The sequence below is a fragment of the Octopus bimaculoides genome, chromosome 5, assembly GCF_001194135.2.
Source record: "Octopus bimaculoides isolate UCB-OBI-ISO-001 chromosome 5, ASM119413v2, whole genome shotgun sequence".
Classification (NCBI taxonomy): domain Eukaryota; kingdom Metazoa; phylum Mollusca; class Cephalopoda; order Octopoda; family Octopodidae; genus Octopus; species Octopus bimaculoides.
The window spans coordinates 24,001,981-24,010,818 of record NC_068985.1 but is presented as its reverse complement, the minus strand read 5'-3'; the positions used below and the strand labels follow the sequence as shown (position 1 = coordinate 24,010,818).

The following is an 8,838-nucleotide window of genomic DNA, read 5'->3' as shown; positions in this document are numbered from 1 at the left end:
ATATATATATATATATATATATATATATATATAATGAAAGTAGCTTAGAAGATCGAATGATTATACCCTTATAAGACGGAAAAATGTAGCCAGGAAGCCGCTACAGAAAACCAAACTCTGTACCTCTCACATTCCAGCTGTGAGCTATTATTTAGTGTTATTAGTTAACATTCAAGGGCTGCGTGCTAGAAGAACCGTCAGCATGCCGGACAAAATGCTCTGTATTTCGTCCGTCTTCACGATCTGAGTTAAAAATCCGCCGAGGTCGACTTTGTCTTTCATCCTTTCGGAGTTGTTTATATAAGTACCAGTTACTGAGGTCGATGTAATCAACTTAATCCCTAGCCTCAAATTTGAAACCTTGTACTTCCATTCGAAAGGATTATTAATTAACGTTCAAAAATACAGTTTCTGTTTCTGAGGTTCGTTTAGCTTAAAAGTACGGAACGCTAAACCAGAATTTGAGCGGTACATAGTTCGATTTGAGCGGTACAAAGTAGCAAGTTGTTGACCACTTCCACCCCAGCCTCATAAGAGTATTTTTGCCCGATCTTCTAAGCTGTTTTCACAGATATTCTCCAGCGTTCAAGATTTCCTTAATTTCTAAAATAAAATAACATCTCACTCGACGCTTTGAGGTGTGTTCATAAAAATGTACTCACATTAAAATAGAAATTAAAAAACAGTTATTTAGCCTTATAAAACACGGTATCTGTTGACCCTGGGTATCTATATATGATTTGAGGGGTCTATGGATGCAGTATAGTAAATAGGGAGTCCACGGTAACTTTTCATTGGTTTTACGTCCAAAATACACAAAATATTTCAACAATTTATACACAAGTCCTAATAATATTTAATTATAAATATACAATAGGATTTGTGCGTGTGTGTGTGTGCGTGTGTGTGTATTTGTGTGTGTGTGCGTGTGTGTGTATTTTTGTGTGTGTGTGTGTGGGTGTGTGTATACGTGCGTACGTATGTACATGTATATATGGATCGGTGGATGGATGGATGAATGGATGGATGGATGGATGGATGGATTGAGAGAGAAGGCTTAATATTTGCTGATATATTGAAGAAATGAGATGTTGGATCATTGAAATATGTATATATAATATGCTGGAATTAAATATGAGCAAATAACCAAAGACTTTAAAGTTCGAAACCGCGTTGGAAGTACGGTGAAAAAGCTCACAAACTACAGTTATGCTAACTCATTTCAAGAATATAGATACGATATCAGGACGACAACATTAAAATAAAAATGTAAGCACTAAGAAAGAATCATTATTTCGAAATATCTCAGTGTCTCTATGAAGAACACGTTAATATTCGTTTATTGGGAAATGTTCGTTTATCAGATACACCATCAAATAACTGTCGATCGATTAAATGTTACGTACAAAGTTTGAATTGGCTCGAGGCCAGAATAGAGTGTTTTAAATGATTTAGCAAACGATCGCCTTACACAAAACAAATTCAATAAATAAGACAAACAGACAATAATAAAATAAGAAGGAATCTAAATGAAAACCACTTATCTTTCGTTATTGTTATTTTATTCATAAAGACAGATAGAAAAATAACCTCGCAGGGAAATGCTTAGCTGAAAATCTGTTCAGGTTGCCTTCACGGGAACGTAGGAAAGTTATTCTATTCAAGACTGTATCAAGTCTTTGAAAGTATTTCATATGAAACCCGAATATCCTCCGGGATGTTGATCTAAAGCAAAGAAATCAATGGAGCAAAAATAAGAATAACAACATTCAAGGGAGAGCACTCGAATAATCTTAAGCTGAATAATCTTATGCTGAGAAGGAAAAGGAGAGACATTGAGAGAGAGAAATGGGGCTAAATTGAATTTATAAATTCGTGTTGGGAAAAGAGCGCAAACATACGAGAATGCGACGTATTCAGTATTATACAGCCGTTCGTTGGAATAGTGAAAGTAGATCGTGCACGAGAATTGGAATAGCCTGTCAAATGTCATATTGCGAATTTTACGTTCAGTCGTAATCAGGAACTTGATACTTAACCTTTTGAAATATTCGCTTGATCTGGCAATGTGCAGTCATGTAAGTTTATTTATTAGTATACATGTCACTAAGTAACCCTGTCAATGAACATTGAACATCTAGCAATATACGATATTAGTATGGCATATCTTCCGAGCAATAAAATATAATACACGGATCATGAAAATATAAAGAGGATCGAAAATACATACATACATTCATACACACGTGCGTACGTACATACATACATTATATATATAAATGTATATATATATGTGTATATATACATAAATATATATATATATACATACACACACATGTATATATATATATATATATATATATATATGCATGTATGTTTGTATGTATGTATATATACATTCACGCATACGGATAAGTTAACATCACAAAGTCATAACAATTTGGATATTTCAGTCAAACCATTTTCTTTATAAAGAAAAAAAACCCAGAAAAAACATGAAAGGTTGCTATATTTGTATTAGGAATTTAGTTAAGAGTGCTTCATCTCCAAACAACATTCTGATAAAGACGCTGACATTTTGAGGATAAGAAATACTTCCGGTCTCCATAAAGAGTCATTGATCTCCTTCAAAATCACTCAATTCAGCCAATTCTATTAGAGTCTAATGCTATCTGGTCGTCGATGGAACTGAGCCGGCAGCGGTGGCAATGTGAACGAAGACAGTGGTGGTGATCGTGGTGATGGTAGTAGTATTGTTGGTGGCCGTTTTCATGATGATCATTGTGGTATGTGAGTGATTGTTGTATGTCTCATCGTACCGTTAACTGGAATATGAAAGTGTAATACGGTGAGTTACAAAAACTTCGTTGAACAGATACTATCCTACATTTCGAAAAAGAACACTGTTGGAAGGGTTTAAATTTTTGAAATAACAACATATATCGCTGATAACTCCAATAAAATCAATTGGTCTAAATCTTTATACGATATAAACAATTTAAAATAGTCTTTAAACACCCAAAGAGAAAAAGACTTCTATTTTTTTTTTTTATCTGCGAATTACTTAGAGATTTTTCTTATTGACCGAAATCATTTAAGTCACCATATTACATATGTGAGGCTCTGCTTTTTGTATTTAGAATGCAAAACTCCTGGCTTATTGCTTTTTGTCATGTATTTAATATTCATAATCAGCCCTCTATACACTGCCTGCATATCTATATTTACAGAAGGCTGATTATAGATTATAATATTCATAATTGGCCACCTATAATATTTATAATAAGCCTTCTTTACATACCTACTTATCCATATTTTATAAAGGAGTGGTTATAAATATTTAATATTCATAATTACCCCTCTATATAATTCCCGCTCTTTCAATATCTATTGATCATTCTTCACATACGTAAATACATCTTGATGCATACGCTTTCATGCACATAAACTTGCGTCATAATACACATGCACATACTACACATGCGCACACATATATGCGGACAAGTTTGCAAGCATTCACACACGCACGTAGGTCAGTTTCTCAATCTCTAACCGCACACACATTAGCCATCATTTTCTATCTTTCTTTAAAATCTTTTAACATTAAATGCCATGTATAGGTCAAGACTTCCGCTCAAATAATTTTGCCTGCTTTCTTCTTCTGGTTTAATTCCCCTTTTTAAAGAGACATTTTCCCTCAGTTTATATTTATACTGGTTTTATTTTTAAGCTAGAAGCACCAGTTGATCGCCCGTTACCTGTTTACTTCCACTCATACTCGCATCACTGACTTATAAAGTTTTACTTTCACTTTCATTTTCAATTCGTTTTATTTTCCCGCTCACTCTACATTTTCTCTTTTCGCATTTTTCGTTGTCATTCCCCCCTCTCTTCTCTCTCCCCACCCTCTCCCTTCTGTTGCTATTCAATTGTATTTACCTTGGATCTCAAAAGATATCCAAATAAAGCCAATTAACTATCATTCCTCTTTCTTTCTCCATGCTTGTCGACTGCTTCTCGTCACGAAGAGGTCCCTGCTTGTTGAATGCTAACATACTTAAGCCAATTCTTCTTCTTGGATTTCAATTTGACAGCAATTTTTGCATGCATTGACGGAGGTGGTGATGAAGATGATAATGACGACGACGACGACGATATGCTATCTTGTTGTTTTGTTGGCACTCCCCTTTTTATTTTTCTAACCACTTCCTTTCCGGAATCATACAATGTCTGAAATTGCAAATTTAAAACTAAAATGCACAACCCTTTGCTTTAATCACTCAACGTATGGGTAGTGTGAACGAGCGTGCAGCGAATGCATGCATATGTGTGTACGTGCCTTTTGTGTGTGTGTGCGACTGAGTGAGACAGATTGTTTACCTTTATTGTCGTGTGTCCGTGTGCGCAAGTGAGTGATTTTCTTTGCTTACAATGAATCGTACGTATTTTCTGGATTGTTTAGTGATTTTGTCTATTCTTTCCCGTAGTAGGTTCAATTCTTTATTAAAAGAAGGTCCTGCTGTCTTAAAGCTCCGATTATATGTATACCACATTTCTTTAGTTATATTTATTTTTCTTTTCTTCTTTGTATACATCTAAACACATATTCCCAGACATACGAATACAGATATGTATAGGGTTCTACAAAACAGAAATTTTAGTGATATATTAATATAACTTCAGAGAGGACTAACCTGGAAACAACAATTACCTCATTGTACTTGGGATATAAACCAAACGATCTCAGAAGCAAAAATAACTATGCAAACAGATTTCATTACACCATAAGGTAAAAAACAAGATACTGCTCAATCTTTCTGGTGTACGCTCTTCATCAAAAGACAGAATAATTGAATGATGTTTCGTTGCGGGATTTGATCGTGGTACTTTATCAAGAAACAGAATACCGATGAAAATGTACGAGACATCAGGGATCTCGTACATTTTCATCGGTATTTATTTGATATAATTTTTGTATATGTACTTGGAATGTTATAAGCTTGCATATCTTTAAATAGGTCCTACAGTTTCTGCGTGGAATACAATATTGCTGATGTGTATTTCACATATTATTCAACACATAGTGTTATTTTTTTTATATATAGTTTCATTCCTGATACAGTATCATTTCTCACATTTTGTTACTCCTAACATAATATGATTTACCAGATGGTGCATTTCCTCGTTGTTCTCCACTAAGGCGCGAACAACGATGCGTTCAAATATGAACAACAAATAAACACTGACAACAAACACCAAAGGTAATCACATAGTGCGCAATTGTTATCCTATAGTAATTATCTTTAATCACATAGAGTTATAGCAATCTAGTGTTTGTTTTTCCTTCTTCAATCTGTTGTCTTCCTTTTGGCACATGTCACGCCCCGGGATCGAATATTTGAATTGTGTGCCGAGTAGCTATATAATTTGTCACACAACAAATTAAACAAATATTATATTGTCTAATAAACGAATTTTATCGATTTAGAGCGGAAAAATCTCTTTAGTCTTTGTTAGTTTGCAGGTCAATAGATGGATCGATAACGCAAAACAAAATCCTAATGGATGATATATCTGCCCTGACATCAATAGAAACACTCATTAGTGTTGAGCGTGTTTGTCTCTATTTGCAATTGTATATGTTTATTTGTATTTCTGTTTCTATGTCTGCATGTGTATGTATGGATTTAGGTAAATGTGAGCATGCGTGAGCGCGCATAGAAAAAGAGGAAAGTGTTGTAGGTTTCTAATGGTTCGTCGTCGACACAAGCGGCCGGTAGTACAATATGGCGTAGTTAATTGTAATGAAGTGGACAGGAAATAAATGGACACATTTCGTAATTCCTGCATTCGGAAAATATGCAATTTTCCCGAGCAAAAGTATTTACATGAAATGTTTCGTAAAAAAGCAGTCTTAAATAGCGTTCTCAGAAATCCAACTTTACGGTTTGCGTTGATAGGGTCACACTCTTTATAGAGTTGAATGCAGTAAATGGAACTAAAACAGGCTCTTGAAAGGCTCCACAAGGAAGGAAATTTGATTTTCGTATGCTTGATCCGAAGCTAATCGGCACTATAGATCCTTGTGGTACGTTATAAACAAGTTAACAAAACATGATTCTGTTATGCTGAGTTTCTCATACAACAGCGAGGCGTACTATGTATTTATAAATCATTTAAGAATGTCTTAGTTATGTATTCGACGCAGCACATGCAAGAGGACTCTGTCGTCTAACAGGATAGCAGCCTATTCAATGATTCATTTAGAATCAATGGGTATTTGAATGCAACGTCTTGATTGCTGGTGAACTGTGATTAATAAATGCGTGTGGAATGGTTAAAGATAAAGAAAGCTAAAGAAAGATATAGAGAGTTAAATGGAATGGTTACGGAAGAGAGGAGGGAACACTGTGGAAAATCGGTATACATGTTATGAAGAGAGAAATAATGTAAGTCCAGAAATTGTTAGAGTCTGTCGTACTCAAATAAACATTGATTACCGATTCGGCAAGTTGAGTATAGTTGGTATATTCACACAGCCAGCACAAATGATTTATTTATAGGGATCAAATATATGTGCAGTTCATTAGGTCCTTCCCTCCGTCAAATCAACGTTGCCACACCTCAAGTGTCTAAGTGATCGCAGAACAACGTTAAATTGTATTCTTCAAGAACACAACGCGCGGTTCGGTCCGGGAACCGAACCCGCGATCTAGCGACCGTGCATGCAATACTATAACCATTAGTAAGTATATTATACTTATACATGTATACATACATACTTACGTGCACACACATATATATATGAATATATATGTATGTATGTGTGTGTATATATATATATATATATATATATATATATATATACACAATTCTAATATAAGGATAAAATATTTCAAAAGAAAAATTTTAATTTTATCAGTGACCAGCATATTAAAATACCATTTAAGGTGAAATTAAAAATTATAAACAATTATAAATAACAGTAAAAGAAAAAAAAGTTTTCTATCCCAACGTGCTCAAAAATATACTTTAGATCGTCTAACCACATACAATATTTTTCACTAAATACACAGCGTATTAAAACGAGGAAAGCAAGCTAACAGAAATTTTTTAAAATTCCGTTACCTCCGAATCGGACCGATTTCTGACTGACTATTGAGAAAAGTCAAATATTAGGATATATACATACATTTTCTGTTTATTTTGTCATATGATTGGTCAATAATAGCATTATTATGGGTTCACTGCATTTCCAAGTAAGTTATTCTAGTGACAAGGAAGCGGTCATAACTCGGTGCAGAATAAATATCTAGAAGGGATTCTTTCGAAGAATGGCAGTTCGTCACTTTTCGCGTCAAGATTTACATCCTTCGCCAATGTAATATCGGTGGAAGATTCACACGCACGCCTCTGTGTGTGTGTGTGTGTGTGTGTGTATGTGTGTGTGTGTGTGTGTGTGTGTGTGTGTGTGTGTGTGTGTGTGTGTGTGTGTGTGTGTATGTGCGCGCGCGTGCGTGTGCAAGCGTGCTCACGCATGTTTGAAGACCTCTGCACAGTTTCCGTCAAGTAACTTCCACTCAAATGGAATTGGTCAACTCGCTCGAAATGGTGCACAGTGGAATCGCACCCAGAACCTCATCCTTGCGAAAAGAACTTTTGAAATAGAACTCTCAAACTTCCTGCGTGTGATGGTTAAGGGCGCATAAGAGTGCTCTACCAGGGATACTCTTAGGTGCGCTTAGCCGTCGCTCGCAATCGAGTATGATTCAATAGATAGCACCATGCTTCCGCTAATAATTTTAAGCAGCTTAGTAATCATACGCAGATGCGACACTCTGTCGGATTTCCCATCGGGAATAACCTCACAGCTGGAGAGAGAGTGAGCTCCGCCAACAGCCAGCCGGTACTCAATTTCAGTTGAGTAGACTGAAACAACTGAAGTGATAGTGTTTTGCTCCCGGTCATAACGCGCCATTCGGTCCAGGAATCGAACCCACGACCCTACAATCTTGAGTCCAACACGCTATCCACTAGACTACTCATCTCCATCAGCATATAATTTATGTATTACAGTCTTATGTAACGAGCACTATGTCTAAAATTCATAACTGACAGTTTATTTAGTAAAGCATTATGAGCTGACTGGGGTAAGTATAGTATAATGCTGTTTATGTTATTCATATTGTTTATATTCTAAATAGAAATATTTCTTTCTTCCAAACAGTCTCATGTGATTTGGTGAAAAGAGACAAGTAACAGGTAAGGAAAAACAGCTCTCTTTCATGTGCTTTAAACACACACACACACACGCCTACATATATATATAAGAAATAATTAGGATTGAGTTGAATTAGGTACTTACTTTGAGGCACGAATTTAGTCCGATAGTGTCCACACAACTCGAAGTTAGGTGAATAAAAAGCAAATAAGTAACAAGGACATACCCTGATATACAGTACTTGGACATCTTTGTTAATTATTTGCTTTATATATATATATATATATATACTCTTTTACTCTTTTACTTGTTTCAGTCATTTGACTGTGGCCATGCTGGAGCACCGCCTTTTTAGTCGAGCTAATCGACCCCAGGACTTATTTTTTGTAAGCCTAGTACTTATTCTATCGGTCTCTTTTGTCGAACCGCTAAGTTACGGGGACGTATACACACTAGTATTGGTTGTCAAGCGATGTTGGGGGGACAAACACAGACACATACATACATACATACATACATACATATATATATATATATATAGATATATACGACGGGCTTCTTTCAGTTTCGTCTACCAAATCCACTCACAAGGCTTTTGTCGGCCCGAGGCTATAGTA

At 35.5% G+C, this 8,838-nt stretch overlaps 1 protein-coding gene across 3 annotated transcripts in view; it reads left to right on the top strand.

Moving 5' to 3' along the window:
- The window catches only part of LOC106867714 (probable vesicular acetylcholine transporter-B), a 292,276-nt gene that overhangs the window by 138,973 nt on the left and 144,465 nt on the right, over window positions 1-8,838 (top strand). For all 3 annotated transcript variants that reach the window (XR_008264214.1, XR_008264213.1, XR_008264212.1), the window contains one exon: window positions 8,228-8,262. The gene's annotated coding sequence lies outside the window, so the exon portion shown is untranslated. The remainder of the gene's footprint in view (window positions 1-8,227; window positions 8,263-8,838) is intronic.